The sequence below is a fragment of the Camellia sinensis genome, chromosome 2, assembly GCF_055761805.1.
Source record: "Camellia sinensis isolate YWXY chromosome 2, ASM5576180v1, whole genome shotgun sequence".
Taxonomy (NCBI): Eukaryota; Viridiplantae; Streptophyta; class Magnoliopsida; order Ericales; family Theaceae; genus Camellia; species Camellia sinensis.
In genome coordinates, this window is record NC_138962.1 from 21,967,195 (window position 1) to 21,990,297 (window position 23,103).

At 37.9% G+C, this 23,103-nt stretch overlaps 1 pseudogene; it reads right to left on the reverse strand.

Annotated features, from left to right (window-relative positions):
- LOC114286876 (NADP-dependent D-sorbitol-6-phosphate dehydrogenase-like) overlaps window positions 1-23,103 on the reverse strand; it is an 80,119-nt pseudogene that overhangs the window by 43,029 nt on the left and 13,987 nt on the right.

The window sequence follows — 23,103 nt, forward strand, 5'->3', positions numbered from 1 at the left end:
AATGCACAAATGGATATTCAATCAACATTTCAATTCGGTGTGTGATAAACAATTCAACTACACCCTTTAACCCCATGCACTCCCAATCTCAACAATTCCATTTCATGTCCTCATTTCTCACAATTAATTATCCCAATTAATCAGATAATGTAATTAGGTCATTTTCCATAATTACCATTTCAACCCTTAGGTCCCATTTTCATCAATGATTCAACATTTATTCCATTCCTCTATACCAAACATGCATCTAGGTTTGTTATAAATAAAACCCCAACTTTTGTAAAATAACACAAAAGCCCCAAACTTTCACAAAATTACCAAACCAACCCCAACATCTCAAAATACCAAAATTTAAAGACAAAATCCATAGAGAGGAGTAGGATATCCCTACCTCAAATTCGGAGTTTCAAGGGAGAAGATGATAAAACCCAACGTGCTCCAAATCCCGAAATTTTCAGATTAAAATGTAGCCCTCGACGATCAACAACTTTTTTGTAAAGGCCAAAGATGGGCAAATCACTCCTACTAGATCAAAACCTAGAGAGAAGGTAGAGTTCTAGAGTGAGAGGCTCAACAATGGTGTTTTTTGGAAAAGTAGGAGAGAGAAGAGAAAGTGAAAAAGTGATTTGAAAAGTCAAAACACGGAACTTAAACCCAGTCGACCCGCTCGAGCGTCACTCACAGACTCCCGCTCGAGCGTCAACAATCCCGCTCGAGCGGCGGATACACACTCCCAGAACTTTTACAGAACCAGGTCTTCGCTCGAGCTTCCAGCTCCCCGCTCGAGCGGCACTCACACAACCCCGCTCGAGCGGCCAACTCCACGCTCGAGCGTCCAATACTGCACAGGAAATACTGGATGGGTGCAATTCCCGCTCGAGTGCCAAAACCCCCGCTCGAGCGGACAGGTCAAAATTTGGGCAACTAGTTTTGGTTTCTAAACTCAACCAACCTGTAACAAACCTGCCCAACACATCCTATAACTCAAATACAAAGTAAAAAGGATGTAAACAAGAAAATAATCAACTACCAACATCCACGGACACATGTCCGGATCGCTGTACAACAAGGGTAAATCCGGGATCGCTATACGGATGCAGATAAAATATTTAAAAATTCACGGATACGGTTTTGATGGCAAAATCAACCATCTCGCACTCGCATGAAGGCAATCTGCTCGTAGATGAAGTTTTAAAAAAAAAATACTAACAAGTAACAATATAGAATAAAAATAAAAATATATATATTTTATGTAAATAAAAAATAATTTCTTAAAAATATTAATGCGTGGTGCCATGACCTATAATAAATAAATAATACATAATTTTTCAAATTGCTGGTTATTGGAGATTGTAAAAAATATGAACTATAATTAAAAAAAATGCTCAAAATTTGTAAATTCCAAACCACCAAACTAATTGCATCCATCCACCATTATTCTGCATCCACAAAACTGGTAGATAGATGCAGATTGACTTTTTTCAATTCGTCTAATTTTGGACGGATGGTGGATGAAATGCCACCCTACCCAACCCAACCCGATCCGCGATTACTCCTAGCTTTTCCCATCAAACCTCACTAACTCAAACCATTTGATTTAGTGCAATTTAATCGGTCTAGCCATTTGTCCACTACTTCAAATATATCAAATCTATCCATTTAATAAATATTTTTTAAATTCCTAAATTAATAAAAATAAAATAAAATAATAAATATTAAGATTTGAAGAATAGTGAGTTAGAATTAAGATTATATATGAAAAGAATTTATAAACTTAGGTTATAGAGATGACAAAACTAATTAATTAAAATTAATAATTTATTATACTTATTAATAGTATTATATTATATATTGGATAAATTACACTTTGTCCCCTAAAGTTTCACCCATTTCCCACTTTGGCCATTTAAGTTTGATTTTTTCCACTTTGGCCCTTTAAGTTTGATTTTTGTCACTTTGGCTCTTCATATTTGCAATCATTCTCAATTTGCCCCTTCATGTTTATAATCCTTTCCACTTTACTCTTAGACTAACTTTCATAAAAAAAAACTAACAGAATCTATCACATCACCAACACATCAGCTTCATGTGTGATGTAAAAAAATCACTAAAGATGCAGAAAATGAAAAATAGAAAACAAAAAAATTTATTTTTTTTAAAAAACTTTTTAGCGAACTTTTTTTCAAATTTATTCATAAATATTATTACATTATAGATACATCTAGATTAGATGCACCTAAAAAAATAAAAACAAATTTAATTAAAAAAGAAAAAAGTTCACTAAAGATGAAAAAAGACAATAGTAAACTTTTCATTTCAAATTGACAATACAGGTATTTGAGTCGGTATATATATATTTTTTCATCTTTTGTATTTTGTATTTTTTATTTTTTTAGGTGCATTTAATCTAGATGCATCTATAATATAATAATGTTTATGAATAATCAGCATAATTTACCCATGTATTAATGTAACATATTACGAGAGTAATTAAGAGGTGAAATGACCGACTAACGATTCTCTATCCTCAAATTTCTATTCCTTCCCTAATGTGATTCCCAATTAAAACAAGAAAATGGGAGTTGGGAGTTCCGAAAACATGATCTTGCAATTAAAAATGTATTGGACCAATTGATATGAATTTTGAGAACAAAAGATCCGTGTCAAAAAATGTTAGATCAATGCACACCTGATCCCAATGCTGCGAACTAAACCCATTGAAACCAGATGGCATGCCAAGTAGTTTCGAAGGATATGGTTGTGTCTATGTCTAGCTCACCATCCTCCCCTAAAACACTCTTAGTTTTACCAACTCCTGCATGCATGTGAGTGAAATAAATTGCAATAAATAAATAAAAATTTAAAAAATGAAGACAAACATCCAAAAAAATGCTACTCTTACAAACCAAACAATTCATTGCAAGTTTGTTTATAATGAATGGTGAAAAGAGTAGGTGGAAAAGACCACACTACAAGAAAATACACTTTTGGCGACCATCTTTGCCGACTAAAAATTTTTGGTTGCCAAAAGTTGTGGAGTTGGAGACCAAAAATTATGTTAGCCGGTAAAAGTACAATATTTAGCTACTAAATTTTTTTAGTTGGGGTATATTGATTATTGGCGACTAAAAAAAAATTTAGTCGCTAAAAATGTCACAATTGGCGACTAAAAAAAATTTAGTCGCTAAATTTGTCACAATTGGCGACTAAAAAAGTATTTTAGTTGCTGTATAGTTAGTTTTGGCTACTAAAATTATTTAGTCGCCGAATGAAAAATAAAGTCTAACTTTTTATTTTTTGCAACCAAAAGTTTGGTTGCAAAATATTTATTTTTAGTGACTAAAAAATATTTTAGCCGCTGTATAGATAGTTTTGGCAACTAAAATTATTTAGTCGCCGAATCAAAAATAAAAATTTACTTTTTATCTTTGGCAACCAAAAGTTTGGTCGGCAAAAATTTAATTTCAGTGACTAAAAATAAATAGTTTTGGCAACTAAAATAATTTAGTCACTGAATGAAAAATAAAAATTTACTTTTTATCTTTGGTGACCAAAAGTTTGGTCAGCAAAAATTTAATTTCAGCGACCAAAAAATATTTTTTTTGCTGTATAGATAGTTTTGGCAACTAAAATAATTTAGTCGCTGAATGAAAAATAAAAATTTACTTTTTATCTTTGGCGACCAAAAGTTTGGTCGGTAAAAATTTAATTTCAGTGACTAAAAAATATTTTAGTCACTGTATAGATAGTTTTGGCAACTAAAATATTTTAGTCGCTGAATGAAAAATAAAAATTTACTTTTTATCTTTGGCGACCAAAAGTTTGGTCAACAAAAATTTAATTTCAGCGACTAAAAAATATTTTAGTCGCTGTATAGATAGTTTTGGCTACTAAAATAATTTAGTTGCGGAATAAAAAATAAAAATTTATTTTTTATCTTTAGCGACCAAAAGTTTGGTCGGCAAAAATTTAATTTCAGCGACTAAAAAATATTTTAGTCGCTGTATAGATAGTTTTGGCAACTAAAATAATTTAGTCGCTGAATCAAAAATAAAAATTTATTTTTTATCTTTGGCAATCAAAAGTTTGGTCTGCAAAAATTTAATTTCAGCGACTAAAAAATATTTTAGTCGCTGTATAGATAGTTTTGGCAACTAAAATAATTTAGTCGTTGAATCAAAATAAAAATTTACTTTTTATCTTTGGCGACCAAAAGTTTGGTCGGCAAAAATTTAATTTCAGCGACTAAAAAATATTTTACTCGCTGTATAGTTAGTTTTGGCTACTAAAATAATTTAGTCGCCAAGTGAAAAATAAAATCTAACTTTTTATTTTTTGCATCCAAAAGTTTGGTCGCAAAATATTTATTTTTAGAGACTAAAAAATATTTTAGTCGCTGTATAGATAGTTTTGGCAACTTTACTTTTTATCTTTGGCAACCAAAAGTTTGGTTGGCAAAAATTTAATTTTAGCGACTAAAAAATATTTTAGTCGCTGTATAGATAGTTTTGGCAACTAAAATATTTTAATCGCTGAATGAAAAATAAAAATTTACTTTTTATCTTTGGCGACCAAAAGTTTGGTCGGCAAAAATTTAATTTCAGCGACTAAAAAATATTTTAGTTGCTGTATAGATAGTTTTGTCAACTAAAATATTTTAGTCGCTGAATGAAAAATAAAAATTTACTTTTTATCTTTGGCGACCAAAAGTTTGGTCGCCAAAAATTTATTTTCAGCGACTAATAAATATTTTAGTCATTGTATAGTTACTTTTGGCTACTAAATTTATTTAGTCGCTGAAAGGAAAACAAAAATTTACTTTTATTTTTGGCGATTAAAAGTTTGATCGCCAGAAATTTATTTTCAACAACTAAATAAATTTTAGTCGTCATATACCAACTTTTGCCAACTAAAAGAAATTTAGTCGCCAAATATCTAGTATAATTTTATTTTTAATCTTTGGTGACTACCTCATTTGGTCGGCAAATATACCTTTTTGGTGACTAAAACACATTTAGTCAGCAATAAAATTTAATTTTTTTTTGTGGGAACACATACTGCCCAATTTGAGTTCATGTTTAATTTTATTATTATTATCATTATTATTTATTATTATAATTTTATTTTTTATTTATTATCATTTTGGAGGGATTTTTAAATTAATTTGGTGAGGAACTCTGGAGGGATTTCAAACACACTAAAATGGGTTAGGGCTTAAACACGTCTCTCTCTCTCTCTCTCTCTCTCTCTCTCTCTCTCTCTCGCATCTGCCCTATTCGATTCTCTCACGCCTTTGTCTCTCTCATTCCATTACTTTCTCTCTCTATCTCTCTCTCTTTCTCTCTCATGCCGATTGCCCTCCTCCTGATATTGAATCTCTGTTGCTTTGTTTCCATCGCCGTCGAGTAAGGAGCATCACTGCCATCGAGCACCACCGTCGATCCACTATTGAAGCATTACCCCAATATGTCCTCTCTATTTTGTCTTCTCTTTGTCCCTCTTTCTGCATCTCTTCCCCTAATATCTGTCTCTCTCACTCTGTGACTCTCTCTGTCTTTTTTTTCTTTTTGACTAAAGTAATTTTGTTCTACAATGTCTTACCCACCAGGGCCTTCACCATCCCCATTTTCTAGAGCATCTTCAACTCTCCCTAAAAACAATTTGAGGTATAAATATCCCTCTCTTTCTATAAAATGGTTCAAGGAACATGTAATTTCCCTAAAAACATCTTCTCTCTCTGTCTATTTGTTTGCCTCTGTGTGTGTGTCTTCAACAAAAAAGGCCTTTGGTAACAGGTTGATTTTGTCTCCAAACATCAAATTTTAGTCACTAAAGTGATCTGTGACGAAAAAAAATTGTCACCACGTTTGTTACCTATACGCTGTCACCGAAAGTACCTGGTGACGAAAAACAGTTTCGTCGCCTATTTTTCATTTTTGGCGACAAAATGTTTCGTCTCCAAATGTTGCATTTTTCGTCCTCTATAACATCAATTTCGTCATCAAAACTAAATAATATTTTATTTTAATTGTTTTTGTCGACGAAATATTTCGTCACCAAATAGATTTTAGTGACGAAAGTTTTCCTTACCAATGATATAGATTAAGGTGACAAAAAAATCATCACTAAAATGAGCAGAAAAAAAAATTCTTCAATGACAAAAAACATTTTGTCACCAAATATTTCAATTTAGCGACGAAATATTCAGCAAATGTGACGAAATTATTTGTTTGGTACTATATCATTAATGACAAAATTATTCGTCATGTTTTTTGGAAACTAATAGCGACATTTTTTATTTTGTCGCTAATAAAAATTAAAAATTTTTAAAATGGGGGTACTATTTTCAAATTAAAATTTTTCTTTTCAGTAAAAATTCCCTGCGTATTTCAATAACCTGTTCAATAAAATAACTGTATGGGTGATTTTCTAATCACACTGCCGGCCTAGTAATCAACTGGAGAGCACTGGCAGAATAGATGGCACCTGACTGACCTGCAACAGAAATATATGAATCCCGGGGTGGTTTCGACCACCCGGGGGCACTTCGACGATCAAGTCAGTATATCTCTCAAAGATAAATCAAGTATTAAACTCACAAGCTTGAGTATCAGAAGCATACCTTAGACCCATGGGGGTGCCTCTCTTTTATAGCCAACATAAACCTAGTCCCAATAGAAGCCTAACTTCTATGGACTCAGGATTACTGCTAATCTTGGACTCCCAGTAAGATTAGGATAAACTCTCTAAGAGTCTTATCTTAATACAAACTGAAGTCTTCTCTCATTCTAGGACTCTTGTCCCTTATCCATTTATCTCGGATTCTGATATCTTCGGAGATAACCTCGGCCTTGCCGAGATCACCTCGGCGTCACGACCAACACACGTGGTACCTCGGCTGACACGTCGGTGTCACCTTGCCACGTGTTGGTACTCAGAAAATATATCCCCACAACTGCCCCTAGGTTCTATTACCTCGGCATTCTGAGGTGATGGAACCTACACTGTTCGTTCATCTGTGCCCCTCTGTCCGAGATCAAACTCGCCGACCTCAAAGTTCCTTGGACTTTACTATCCACTGGTGTCAAGAATCAAGTTTCATGCTTTCCAAGCTGCTTGAAATCGCACCTCCTAGCCGAGGTTCTGGTTTCATTAATTCGTAAACTCCAAGAGCTTTGTAACTGCTCCACTCACACTCTCTTGTGAGTTCCCGACTTCCAGTCATCTATTTGACTCTGGCGATTTTCATATCGGTGTTCATTTCACTTTGTAGGTTCATAAACTCTTTACTTGCTATTAAGCTCAATCTTTCATAACTCTTCTAATCTACTTTGAATCTGTTTATTTGCCATCTGTTGCCTTCTATTTTCGTCTGTTTTCAAGTTTTGAATTGTTTGAATGCCTGCCACTGTTCTTGTCATATCCGCTTTCTGTTTCTAGCATCGTGTCTGGGTCATTACTTTCTTGTTCTTCACATACTTACTTAGTGCCTGTGCACTTGGCTTTATTCTTGAACTTTGTCATCTTCTGGACTCCGATTTTTCTCTTCTTGTTTTTCTTGTTGTATTTCCAGATTCTTGCCTTCGTTTCTATTTTCTGCATAGTCTTAGAACCACGTCCTTTCTTGAAATTGTTGCCGAGATAGTGGTAGAGAAGCTCTTCCAGCTGATTGCCAATGCTGAACCACCGTCAACCGTTTGAAGTAGATTAGTCCGACGTTCTTGCCTTAGTCCCTAGTTCTTTAGGGTCTTCATCTTTGTGCTTTTGTTTTTTTTGCATATGTCACCTTTTTTGTTTCTGAAAAATGTCTGTTGTTGGCCAATGTTAACATTCCTTGCTCCTTGATTATCATTCCTTCTTCCACTGTATTTGATAGCTATATCGGGTAATTGACTTCTCGGATGGCCCTGTTCTCCAGAAGTCTGTCTACTTCTTCTTCTACTACTTCAACGTGCATCAATGTTGGCCCTCTTACTCGTTGGAGTACAGGTTTGGCCGACCTGTCGACGTTCAATTTGTGGCATGTGACCTCGGGGTCAATGCCAGGCATTTCATAAGGTGTCCAAGCAAATAGCTCAATGTTTGCTCTAAAAAAAAAACTTCTAACTCCCTTTCTTCTTCTTCGGCTAAGCCTAAGCCGAGAAGAAAGAAGCGTTCTTTATCCCCCTCCTGGACGAGGATTTTTAGTGCCTCTTCACACCTCTCGACTGGCTCCTTGCCGACATCATCTAGTACCTCTATGTCCTCGCTTTCAATCTCTGCCTTCTCTAGTTCTCGAATGCTGCAGGTGGATTTCATTGCTGCCATGGAGCAATTCTCCGCCTGCAATTGATCCCCTCTGACTTCTTTAATCCCATGTTTAGTTGGGAACCGCAGTAGTTGATGCAACGTTGAGGGAACTGCCCCCATTGTATGCAGCCATGGCCTTCCCAAGATGATATTGTATGGTGAGGGCGTGTCAATCACCATGAATTTTGTCTTGATCTTCTTCTAACTTCTCTTGCATGATTCTATACTTAGAATATTTTGCATGCCTTTCATACTTTGCCTCCTTTGTGCAATCTTCTCGGGGTTACATACCTCGGGTATAATAGCTACAAAACTTTTACTTCGGCAAGATACTGACCTGCAAACTTTTCATAAATTCTAACAAGTGTGAAACATATACTACTCAATGTTAACTTTGCAAACTTTTTCTCAAGTTTCAACAAGTGTTTAAACGGTGATCTCGGTCTAGCCTACTTGTAAATTGCTACAAATTTCAACAAGGATTAACATATACTGTAAATTTTTCTCAAGTTATAACAATGATCTGCTTGTAAATTGCTACAAATTTCAACAAGTGTTTAAACAATATACTTAGCTTTTACCTTAACCTGTAAATTGCTGCAAATTTCAACAGATGATCACATGTCGGCTTAACATTATCTTGTAAATTGCTACAAATTTCAACAAGTGTTAAGCATCTTCTTTGGTTTAACCAACCTGTAGATTGCTACAAGTGTTTAGCAATAACCTCGGCTTCACTTCGACTTGTAAATTGCTACAAATTTCAATAAGTGAAGAGAAACAGTAATCTCGGCTTAACTTCAACTTGTAAATTGCTACAAATTTCAACAAGTGAAGATAAGGGACCATCTCAGCTTAACTTCAACTTGTAAATTGCTACAAATTTCAACAAGTGAAGATAAGGAATCAGCTTAACTCCAACTTGTAAATTGCTACAAATTTCAACAAGTGAAGATAAGGAATCAGCTTAACTCCAACTTGTAAATTGCTACAAATTTCAACAAGTGAATTAAGGAATAATCTCGGCTTAACTTCAACTAAGCATCATCTCGGCTTAACTTCGGTTAAGCATCATCTCGGCTTTACTTCGGTTAAGCATCATCTTGGCTTAACTTCGGTTAAGCATCGTCTCGGTTTAACTTCGGTTAAGCATCATCTCGGCTTAACTTCGGTTAAGCATCATCTCGGTTTAACTTCGGTTAAACATCATCTAGGCTTAACCTAACTTGTAAATTGTTCACAAATTTCAACAAGTGTTTAAGCAATACTTTTCGGTTTAACCAACTTGTAATTTGCTACAAATTTCAACAAGTGGTAAACGCATTCTTCTTCTCTGCGCCCCCCGGTGTGAACTTAAAATCCACTTGGGTTCTCATCATACATGTAGCTTCGACCTTGTCGCCGAGGTTGAATTCAAGCCGAGGTTGTCGGCCTTGGTTTCTCTATTGATCTTACTTGGCAAACTTTAGTCCGATCTTGTGTGTTTTCAAGTGAAGATAAGGAACCATCTCAGCTTAACTTCAACTTATAAATTGCTACAAATTTCAACAAGTGAAGGTAAGGAACCATCTCAGCTTAACTTCAACTTGTAAATTGCTACAAATTTCAACAAGTGAAGATAAGGAACCATCTCAGCTTAATTTCAACTAAGCATCATCTCGGCTTAACTTCGGTTAAGCATCGTCTCGGTTTCACTTCGGTTAAACATCATCTGGGCTTAACTTCGGTTAAGCATCATCTCGGCTTAACTTCGGTTAAGCATCGTCTCGGTTTGACTTCGGTTAAACATTATCTGGGCTTAACTTCAGTTAAGCATTACTTCGGCTTAACTTCGGTTAAGTGTCATCTCGGCTTAACTTCGGTTAAGCATTATTTCGGCTTAACTTCGGTTAAGTATCATCTCGGCTTAACTTCGGTTAAGCATCATATTGGTTTAACCAACTTGTAAATTGCTACAAATTTCAACAAGTGGCAAACACATTCTTTTTCTCTGCGCCCCCAGTGTGAACTTAAAATCCACTTGGGTTCTCATCATACATGTAGCTTCGACCTTGTCGCCGAGGTTGAATTCAAGCCGAGGTTGTCGGCCTTGGTTTCTCTATTTGGCTCTAACCTGAGTTTGATTTTCGGCCTCGCATCGGCGAGCCGTTTCTCTTTTCTTGTTCCGATGCCTTTGTTCCCGGCATGTCCTCCTCGGCCCTAGCATACGTCTCAATTCTGGCCAACTTTAGTCTGATCTTGTGTGTTTCCTTTTTATCTTCTGGGATCTGAGATCTGCTCATTGTGCTCTTCTCTTCTCGGACTCAAGTGCCGAGATCTTATCTTCTGGAATCTTGGATCTGCTCACTTAGGTTGAGCTCTCGTCTTCTCGGGCCTACTTGTCTAGGCTGAGATCATGTCTTCTCGGATCCGGGATCCAGGATCTGGAATCCGGGATCTGCTCACTCAGGATGAGTTCTTCTATACTTGAGTGTTATTTCCTTGGGAGCGCTCATGCCCCCTGTCTTTGCATCCCTTCTGGAAGGGTCTTCGTTCCTCCACAACTATCTATCCTTCCATACCTGGAGGTCATCTTTGTTGCTTTGATCTGTTGTCTTTGGTGCGTCACCTTTTTGGCCGGCTTCTTTCACTCCGTGACTCTGGTCACGAGTTTCTGTGTTGCTATTGTCCCCTTCAACGTCGAGGTTGATAGATCTCCTATTCCCAGCAAGAGCGTTGTCTCCAGTCTGATCCTTCTGTCTGTCATTGGCTATCTATTCTTCTTCCTTTCCCACAGACGGCGCCAAATTGTGTGGGTGATTTTCTGATCACACTGCCCGCCTAGTAATCAGCTGGAGAGCACTGGCAGAATAGATGGCACCTGACTGACCTGCAACAGAAATATAAGAATCCCGCGGTGGTTTCGACCACCCGGGGGCACTCCGACGATCAAGTCAGTATATCTCTCAAAGATAAATCAAGTATTAAACTCACAAGCTTGAGTATCAGAAGCATACCTTAGACCCATGGGGGTGCCTCTTTTTTATAGCCAACATAAACCTAGTCCCAATAGAAGCCTAACTTCTATGGACTCAGGATTACTGCTAATCTTGGACTCCCAGTAAGATTAGGATAAACTCTCTAAGAGTCTTATCTTAATACAAACTGAAGTCTTCTCTCATTCTAGGACTCTTGTCCCTTATCCATTTATCTCGGATTCTGATATCTTCGGAGATAACCTCGGCCTTGCCGAGATCACCTCAGCGTCACGACCAACACACGTGGTACCTCGGCTGACACGTCGGTGTCACCTTGTGTAGACGTCCCCGAACGCTCCCGGGAGGGACGAGCTCCCGTTCTGTTCATTTTGGGGTTACTACAGCTCAGGACTCTCAAATTGTCACGGTTCTTAATCTGAACCAAAGAGTCCAAATCCGGCAAATCGTTTTGAGAAAACAGATTTTGAAAGAAGTGCCAAACATGGACTGCTTTGCCAGATACAGAGTCGCCACCTAAATATTTTATTTTTGGGAAATTTAGGAAACCCTGACTCGTTACCTAAGGCCACGTGTCCGTCATCACCAAAGTTGCCTCGGCACGGGAACTTGGGTACGATTGGGGAAGGTCACTTCGTGAGCACCCCCGCTCGCCCGGTCAGAGACCGGCCTCTACTAACCATGATATCTACTTTTGAAAACATTGTATGTTCTTATTCCGGTTATTAGCCTAGGTTACTATGTGATGCGAACAGCATACAAGTATAAACTGAGTCGCCTGAATTGGAACAAAACATTTCATGTTTGTTTGTTTGAAAATGGTTTGATGGTGCTACCCGCAGGTAGGCTTAAAATGCAGATTTTGCCACCCTCGGGTGGGCTTAGAAAAGATGGTTTTGCCACTATCTAGTGGGCTTAAAACAAACATTTGATGAATTATTCCAATCCAAATAACCCAACCTTCACCCACAGGTGTTCAGGCAGTTATATCATATTAGCAATTAGCCTCATGGTAAGCATGCTATTCATGGCAGTCACTCACACGCATGCAAGGATGCTAAAGCATAAAACTTACCGAGTACTCCAAGCCAAAATAGAAACTACATTAGAAATCATGCATGATCCTAAGTATACAGAAATGCCTAATGCAACACATGCAAAAATGCAACTATAGCAGGCTCGGCTATTCTAAACATGGCATATGAAATGCTACAGCTAACATGTATTCAATTTGGAATTGAAAATACAATGCAGTTAGTATGGTGCGCCGAGCCCGGTGCATGCAAAACAGATGAATGATGCAAACATGCTATCATACTATATGCTAATTGAAATATGCCCTAATCTAACCATCATAAGCAGATAAATAAAAGGGAGAAAGACGTGGGGTTGGAAGACATACAACACACACACGCACACTTATTACAGTTGTGCCCTCGCGTAGAGGGTCCGAATAAATATACAGTCCCGAATAAAAGAATATTACAGTCCAAATAATACAGTCCGAATAATGTACAAATTCCTAAGTAATTAACAAATAACTAAGAAAGCTGTAAAACTGGCGTGCAAGCCAGGAACTGCCTTGCTTCTGATGAATGATGCATGTCTTGGTTGCCTTGCGCGGAAATCCACTGGGATGCCCCAATTAGCCTCTGTTTGCACCTGTTCTTGAAATACGTGCCAAGCCTCGGAAGACCGCTGATTCTTGATTTGCTGTAACAGAGAGCAGGAAAGGGGCATAGCAATGTATTTTCACAAATATATGCATGCCTCGATCCTCGTGCCACCAATCACGCATATCGAGGCATGATGGCCGAGGAGTCTAATTGCACAATTCAATATGGAATGAATGCACATGAAAATACAACAAAACCTAACTCCATCATGGATAATCCGGAGTGTCGGTGACTGGGGAATCGAGACACATTCCGTCACTCGGAGTACGGAATGCACCTCGTTCCCCGTGCCCGGGCTAACTCCTATCCCGAACATGATGCAATATGCATGTCATTCATGAAATGCAACTAAGATACAATCCAAACATACACAATGTTATGGAATGGCATACACGCTACACGAGGTAATATACAACCGGGCATACACAATGCTATGGATGAAATGGCATGCGGAATGCAATGATGGGCTTACACCAACATGAGAGAGCCTCAGCCACACTCACATAGGAGGCCATAAGATGAAAACAAGACAACTCGAAATGCGTACACGCGTGCACGCAAACCGAGAACCGACCCTCAGGCACCAAAACGCCACTCTAATGAGACATGGAAAAGACATGGAATATGATGTGCAAATATGCAAAAATCAGAGGCAAGATGAGATGCAAAACAGCCCCGAAATAAGGCGAAATGACACCCGATGCATGGAATCTCTCTCGAAATGCAAGACTAGGTACATGAAATGGCTTACAGCTATACAAAGCATGCATGATTGGTACATGGAATGAAAATACAGAAGCAAGGCAGCCCCAAAATAAGCATTTTTACAGTTCAAAGCATGGCCAAACAGCTAACAGAAACAGGGCAAAACTAGCATGCAAAAATGGCCCTAAATGCGAGATAAAGAAGCAACTCACAGCTTCTATCCTCAAACAGATTAGGACCCTTCAACAAAGTTGAAGAGGGGCCCAAAATATGATCTTTTACAGTTTATGGCAAATCACAAAAACCAGCACAGATATGGCTAAACTCTCATGCAAGAAATGGGCCAAAAGATGGATAAAGAAGCAAGTGAAGGTTTCTGGCCTTAAACACAAAGGGGCCCTTCAACAACATTGAAGAGGGACCAAAAATAATACACTTTACAGTTGATGACCGGACCCAAAACAGTATGCATGCAAGCCAAAAATATTATGCAAAATATGGCCAAAAAAGAGAGACATAACACAAAGTATATAAAGGATGCCTCAAACAGTGAAATACCCTCAATGAAACATGAAGAAGAGGCCAAAATAAGACTATTCTCAGTTCTGAAAATCGTCCAAAAATAGAAGCACAATAGGCTAATAAATCATGCAAAAATGGGGACCAAAGGAGAGATATAATACAAAGTGTATAAAATATGCCTCAAACCATGAAAGACCCTCAATGAAACATGAAGAGAAGGCCTAAATAAGACTATTCTCAGTTCTGAAAATCGTCCAAAAATGGAAGCATAACAGGCTAATAAATCATGCAAAAAAGGGGACCAAAGAGAGGTATAATGACAAGTGGCACATGGAGGTCCCAAACAGTGATGAGCCCTTCTTCAATATTGAAGAGGGGCTCAAAATAAGCCTATCTACAGTTTACATCATGCTCCAAAACAGATCACATATAGGCCAAAAATACTATGCAAGATTATGGCATACAAGATGGATAATGAAGAAAGTGCAAGATGGGGACCTCAAACAGTGAGAGGCCCTTAAGAAAAGGTGAAAAAGAGCTCAAAAGAAGGCCACTTTCAGTTAGGGCCGGAGCTCAAAACAGCAAGCATGTAGGGCTAGGAAATGATACAAGAATGAGCCAAAAAAGGAGGAAATGGTACTCACCCTTGAAGACAAGTCTTTGGTTGCTCCTTGGCTTGAGAAGTGATGCCTCCTAGCTGCTGGAAAGCTCCCCAAGCTGCTGGAAATGGAGTAGTGGTGGTGATGCTAGGTGGTGATGAAGAAACGGTGGTAGAACTTGGATGCTTTTGCTTGAAAGAGATAGATGGAGGGAGATAATATGCAAAGTTTCAAAGCAATTTCTTCCAACCCTTAAGACCAAAGCTGGAGGCTGGTTATATGGACCAAGGAAAGGGAGATATGGAGGGGAAAAGGTGGGGGAAAAGGAGCCAATCTTTTCCCCAAAAACTGTCCCCCGGATATAGATATTTTTGGGGGACAACAGCTATACAGCTGTAAAGTACACATTGCAAGGATCATGGCCGGCCACTTTTCAGAGTTGCAGGTGGCTGGCCGGCTAGGGGTCAAAAAGGTCAAGAAGATTTAGTGGCCGGCCACCACAGATAGGTGTCCTCCCAGGTGCCCTCAACACAACCCTGTGGTTCAAAATTGTTAACTGTAAAACAGGAGAGAGAATAGGCCATTTTTAGAAAGGGGTCAAAAGGGTCAGGTGGAATTACTGGCCGGCCACCAACTTTTAGTGTCCTCCCATGTGTGTACAACACAAATATGTGGTTAAAAGTTCAAGAAAATGTCCCAAGGTTGTTCAACATTAGCTTTGAAGTGAAGAAAAACGGGCGTCGGAGGGCGCCAGAGGAATATAACTGGTTGCTGAAACAATTGCTGGCCTCCCACCCTTCTACGGCCTTCCTGGTGATAAAATAGAGGTACCTGCCAAAAATGAACGAAAACCGATGCAAAACGAATGCTCGGGGGCCAGAACGCGCAGTTCGGGGCCCCGAAAACTGCCTGTTAAACACCGAAAGTGGCATGCTAAAATTTAGAGCAAACCGAGGCACATGGCCAACGGTCCCGAAAAATCGGAAATCGGGCTCCGAAATGGGCAAAATGGCCTACGGCCACAAAATGTAGCCCACGGCCACTGAGAGATGGTCTACGGGACCTCTCCCTCCCCTCAGGAAAAGAAACAGGGAAAACCGAGTCTGGTTCGCAAACCGAGGCAAGACACAGAAGAGGGTTCGAAAGTCCGGAGGCGGGGCTCACGGCCGCGACTCTGAAACTTCTGAATGAGCACGATATGCAACGTCACCGAGCACTCAATCGGTGATGTCTGAGTCTTAAGGTCGGTCAAAAATGGGGTGTCTACACCTTACCACGTGTTGGTACTCAGAAAGTGTACTTTTGGACTTAGTTTTCAAACCGGGAGTCCCCTGCTACTTCCGTAAGTTTCCATAACTCACATTGGTCCCTCTCGAGGTGTTTGAGATGTTCCCTAAGTCGTCTCATGGCTGTTGCACAATTTTGGCCTCCGATGGCCTATTTTCAAGCTTAAATGTGAAAAAGTGCAATTTTGGACTTAGTTTTCAAACCAGGAGTCCCGTGCTAGTTCCGTCAGTTTTCATAACTCACATTGGTCCCTCCCGATGTTTTTGAGGTGTTCCCCGGCCGTCTCGTGGCTATTGCATGATTTTGGCCTCCGATGGCCTATTTTCAAGCTTTAGTGTGAAAAAGTACATTTTTGGACTTAGTTTTCAAACCGGGAGTCCCGTGCTAGTTCCGTAAGTTTCCATAACTTACTTTGGTCCCTCTTGAGGTGTTTGAGGTGTTACCCGGGCCGTCTCGTGGCTGTTACATGATTTTGGCCTCCGATGGCCTATTTTCAAGCTTAAGTGTAAAAAAGTGCAATTTTGGACTTAGTTTTCAAACCGGGAGTCCTGTGCTAGTTCTGTAAGTTTCCACAACTCATATTGGTCCCTCCCGAGGTGTTTGAGGTGTTCCCCGAGCCGTCTCGTGGTTGTTGCACGATTTTGGCCTCCGATGGCCTATTTTCAAGCTTAAGTGTGAAAAAGTACATTTTTGGACTTAGTTTTCAAACCGGGAGTCCCGTGCTAGTTCCGTAAGTTTTCACAACTTACTTTGGTCCCTCCCGAGATGTTTGAGGTGTTTCCTGGGCCGTCTCGTGGCTGTTACACAATTTTGGCCCCTGAATGCCTATTTTCAAGCTTAAGTGTGAAAAAGTGTAATTTTGGACTTAGTTTTCAAACCGAGAGTCCCGTGCTAGTTCCGTAAGTTTCCATAACTCACATCGGTCCCTCCCGAGGTGTTTGAGGTGTTCCCCATCCGTCTCATGGCTGTTGCACGATTTTGGCCTCCGATGGCCTATTTTTCAAGCTTAAGTGTGAAAAAGTGTATTTTTGGACTTAGTTTTCGAACCGGGAGTCCCATGCTAGTTCCGTAAGTTTCCACGACTCACATTGGTCCCTTCCAAATTGTCTGAAGTAATCCCTGGGTTGTCTCGTGGATGTTGCACGATTTTGGTCTCCGACAACCTATTTTTCAAGCTTAAGTGTGAAAGGTGCATTTTTGGACTTCGCTTTCGAACCGGGAGTCCCATACATGTCAATTAATTAGCTGACATCATCAAAGAAAATATGTTGGTTCCTATATCAAATCGTTGTCATACATGTCAAGATGAAGCCTTATTGTCTCCAGCTCTCAATGGTATTTTTTTTCTTTTTTCAGTACTTTTAAAACTCTACCAGAGGCCCTACAACCATGTCCACTAGCAATCAATAATTGGTCCAAAAATCAAATTCCTATGCTGCATCACCCAAAACTGAGAAAAATATAAGAAAATTGGCTGCAATTGTTCAGTTATTAGTACAAAATCCCAAGAGTACACTAGCAAGGAGTGAAATATTTTAAGTTGAAAATAATCCAAAGATAAAAAGAAGGCCAAAACAGATGATTACCATTGTGCGAAGAGGCATGATCACTACGATGCATGAAAACGTAAGGCCCTAGATAAAGCTAAATCGTGGAAAAGAACCCTTGTAGCATACCTTAAATAGTTCAAAGAAATCTTGTTAAGTTGTGTGTTTGTATGTGACAGCATGCATGCATGTTTGTTGAGAGAGAGAGAGAGAGAGAGAGAGAGAGAGAGACGTACAATGTTGTCAAAGATTGTAAGGTTGAAAACCATGCAATAACATCTAACTTGTTAAAAGAATTATTGCTAATAGACCTGCAAGTCACATTTTAGTCAATAAATAAATTGGTATGTATCATGTATGGAATATAATAACAAAAACAAGGTGATGGCAAGAAAAGTAAATTTTCTTAGGAAGGAAAAAACAAGGAATTAATAAGATATCCATTAGAAAAGTGCTCGAGAATCATGATGCTTTTTCCTTAGTAAACAACATGGTAACTACTTACATGAAGTTGTGAGTGGCCATGCCCGTAAGATTGGGCAAGGAGCCAGACAGTTGATTATTTGACAAGAACCTGAAAGTAGAAAATCAAAAGTCTGTAATACTTAGCTGAAAATTGAATGCAAATTAAGTTGACTACCTGGAAACAAGTATATATGCTTAAATAAAAAAAAAATATTTGTTTTGTCTACTTACAGCTCTCGGACATTTACAAGGTTATTGAGGTTCGGTGGTACAGACCCACTTAATAAGTTCCTATCAAGACATTTGTAACAACACAAGATATACTCAATTCAAAACTTTCATGGAAATTCACAGCTTTATGATTTTAATTGGGTATGACATGGAGATACTCACAGCGCCTCCAAATTCAATACTGATCCTAGCATTAAAGGGATGTTGCCACTGAGTTGGTTACTGTTCAAAAGCCTGCTCAAATCATTTCACATGAAAGTACTGAAATTATTTTCCGTATTTAGGGTATTTTGTACGAGTATTGGGCTGCCAGAAAAATTAAATCCAACATTCCCCATTATATATAGAAACAAATAATGTTCAACAAAGCGAACACACAAGACAATTCTAAGGTGTCACGTTTGTGTCAAACATGCTTCCAACAATTGGGGGACACACATGGTTATCACTTAAACACATTGAAAGTTTGAGGAAAATAATTTGGGATGTAATGATAATTTTTTGAAAAAAAATTACTGTAATTTATACCTATTAATCTCTCTGCTTTAGAATTTTTTATTTTAGGAATTCTAAAACCAATAACTTCCATGTTGTTTATGAGTCCAGATTAGAGATGACAAAAGCTCATAACAATAATCATGCTGTTAGAGTATTCAGTGAGAGCCCTATGATTACCCTTTAGCTCCAAGCCAATAACAACAAGAACCTTATTCTCATACTTACAAATTGATACCATCCTCAAATAATTTATTACTACATTATAGTGATAACTGAGTTGAACTTCCTCTCTCAAACAAAAACAAACCAAGAAGAAGAAAAAGATTTCTAATGTGGGAATATACGGTTAATAGCAACTACCAAGGATACTCCTTTTCCGCCAGGCACAAGATAATGACCTTAATAATTGTGTAAAGACAATAAAGTACCACTTACAATCCCTAAAGAAGAAGATCAAAGAGAGGTGACAATAGTTAGAGCAAAACTTACCAAACTTCACCAGCATGGCCATGCTCACGAAAATTCACCAATTCATCTACATAAGTGGCATCCCAATAATTTTGGAAACCCAACATGGATGTAACTGTTTCAGCATCAGGCTCCTCTTTATCAGAACTGTTCATAAAAGCAAATTAAAACTCAAAAATGCTATATTCAGATTATAATATTAGATCTCTTTTCCCAACTTTATATTAATAAACAAATCTCCTATTCTCTCCACTCAAAAAAAAAAAAAAAAGAAAAAGAAAAAAAAGAGTACAAACCCAGGCTTAGAGTTGGTTAGCAGCAATAATAGTCATACACAATCTACATTTGATATCTTCCTATTACCATAAAGTTCCATAATATGTAAGGAAAATGAATGGGAGCACTAATTAGTGCTACCACTAATGTTGTGGCAGTAGGCCCCACCATGAATGATTTGATATTTTGGCCTTGGTATTGTATTTTTTTTCTTTTTTTATTGAGTGCCATGTCATTAGTGGTCTTTTTAGAGCTCCAAAATTAGTGGTCTCTATCATTGTTGAATATGTAACAACGAAACTAGCATTTGTCAAATAAATAAATAAATAATAATAATCCCTCCATCCCAAATTGTTTGTCTATTTTTCGCATCTATACCCTTTAATCAGATCAATAAATAATGTATTTCATAAAATGAAGTTCATAAATTAAAATATCTCGTTTAGTTCTTGTAGATAAGATCTTCATAATCATTGAAAAAAAGAATAAATTAAGAAAAAAAAAACTTTTCCAGATGTCTAGGATAGTAAATAATTAGAAGAAAAAGAAGAAAAAAAAAAAGGGATCAAAAGCCATAATTAAAAATGAATCACACCAATCAGATATTGACAATTATGAATTTGAAGATCTGAACATAATACACATCAGCTCCTCATAGCTCCAATTTATAAATTTTTAGGGTCCATTTCGTCAACAACTTTAGGAATCAATTGTTAATTGAATCAAAGCAAGAGAAAAATTTTACTCCTACAAATGCACTGACCTCAAAATTTGCACAAAAGCCCCAACTAGACGAAATTCACCAGTTCTAATGCAAATCCGATATCAAAATTTTAGTTGAGTGTATACATAAAAATATATTTATTTGTTGAGTGTACCTACCTTGTTGTACCTACCAATCACACAAAATAACACATATCCAAAATCGAATAGAAATGTAACTCACAGAGCCACACGGTCTAAAGTGAACCCTCCAGTGGTAGCTTTGTACTCGAACTGACAAAAGTAATCCTCAGCCCCAACATTCTCAAGCTTTGTGTAATTCTTGAAAGTATGGACAATGCACTTCCCTTCTATCATGTGAGCACTCTGTACACCATAATGGTCCGACAAGAACAACATTTTCGCTCCATGAAACTGCCTCTGGCCCTAATTCGAGTTTGAATTTGCAAAATCATTTCAAATTGAGTCAAATCTGATGGATTTGAACTTTATCTGAACCAATTTGAAGCCCTAACAATCTGAATTGAACTAAAATTCTTTTTTTTTAAAAATAAATACCTGAATTGAACTGAAATTCCCTTCAATTAAGTTCCAGACTACGGCGAATTCATGTGTGAAAGGTGCGAACATGTTTCAAATTGAGTCGAATTGTCAACAACATTTTGAGAGAGAGAGAGCATACGGGCAGTAAGACTTGGAGATTGTTGAGGATATTGCATCAAAGCCATCAGCCATCAAAGCCCAAGCATAGCAGCTCAGCTGCTGTTCTGTTTCAGCAATAAAGCCGAGCTAGCTCAAAATAGATAACAATTAGGTAGTTTGATAGTTTGTTAGATGGTTAGATAGTTACAAAAATTAGCACATATGCTTTAGATACATATCTCTTGTATAGATATAGTTGTAGCACTATATATATGAGTATAGCTTGTACATTGAAAGTATTGAATAAGAAATTCATCTTTTCTTCATGGTATCAGAGCAATGAAGCTTTAACGAGTGTTCTTCCATGGCAGCTTCTGCATCATCTCTGTCTTCAACTATTCCATCTAATCTGTCTCTTCTGATCTCCAACCTATCTTCTTTTATGACAGTAAAACTTGATTCTACCAATTTCATCATTTGGAGTAGTCAAGTTACTAATATCCTTAGAGCTACTAATCTTTTTGGATATGTTGATGGTTCCATACTCTCTCCTTCTCCTTTGATCGTTAATAGAGATGGTCTTGAAGTAACCAATCCAGATTACACTCAATGGATACTTATTGATGCTCATCAATTAAGTTGTCTCAATGCTACTCTATCTCCTCCGATCTATTCTACTATTCTTCCATTTCATCACTATGCCGAAGTTTGGTCTGCTCTTCACAAGAAATTCACTTCTCTTTCCAGATCACACATTCATCAGTTAAAGAATAAATTGAATTCTGTTTTAAAAAAATCTAAATCAATGGAGGAATATCTTTCCAAAATCAAAGATATCGTCAGTCAGCTGGCTCTTGCATCAGTAGCTATTGATGATGAAGATCTTGTCCTATTAACCTTCAATGGTCTTCCTGACGAGTTTGATGCTTTCAAAACATCCATTCGAGCCCGATCTGGTTGTATTTCAATGGAAGAGTTGTCTTCTCTGTTGTGTTCTGAAGCGATTCACATGGAAGCAAAAACTAAAAAGGCTTTTGAGCCAACAGTTGCCTTTTCTACTGTCAAAGGCTTTGCTTCTCCTACTTCTACATTTTCCTCTCGCGATCATGCCTCTCGCGGTAGATCTTCTTACAGAGGAGGCAAATATTACAGAGGAGCCAATGGTAATGGCAGATTCTCTGGTCATTACACTCAAGGAAGAGGACGAAGAGGAGGAAGAGGAAGATATTCACCAAATTCTCCTCACAACTCTCACGTTTCTCAAATTTGTGGCGGTTTTGGTCATCTAGCTCTTAATTGTTGGCACCGAATGGACTCTCAGTATCACTCTCAATATCAGTCTTTGCCTCATAATGTCAATACCAATGGTTCTTCATCATCTGCTCCTAGGGCCTTTGTTGCTTCTTCAGCTGCAGATGCCTCATCATCTTCATCAGTCCCATGGTACCTAGACTCTGCTGCTACTGATCACATCACCAATGACCTCAATAATCTGTCCTATTATCAACCATATCAAGGTACTGATCAGGTCACTATTGGAAATGGCACTTTTGTCCCTATCAATCACACTGGTAACGGACTTTTACCTACTCCACATCATTCATTTCGACTTAATAATATTCTTCATTCATCATCTATTTCTTCCAATCTTGTTTCTGTTCAAAAGTTAGCTCAGGATAATCATTGCATCATAACATTTGATGAGTCTAACTTTGTGATTCAAGACAAAATTATAAAGAAAGTTCTTCACAAGGGATGTAACATTAATGGACTCTATCATTTTCTGCCACCTAGTTCTTCATCTGCTGCTTCACCAGTTTGTTCACAAGCTTTTGTTACTAGTACTAATAAATCTACTGATAGGTCTACTTCTGTTACACCTACTATTTAGCATAATAGACTAGGGCACCCTTCCTCTGTAAAATTTCATCATCTTCAACATCATTTGCATCTTAAATCTGTACCTCTTGCTCCTCAAGATTGTGTAGATTGTTGTGTTGCTAAAAGTCATCGCCTTCCTTTTCATTTGTCCAATTCAAGTGTAAATAAGCCTCTTTCTCTTATTCATAGTGATGTTTGGGGCCCTTTTCATTCTTCTACTACTTACAAATACTATGTGATTTTTGTGGATGATTTTAGTAAATTTACTTGGTTGTATCCTCTAGTATATAAAAGTGAGGTCTATGACAAATTTTTGGAA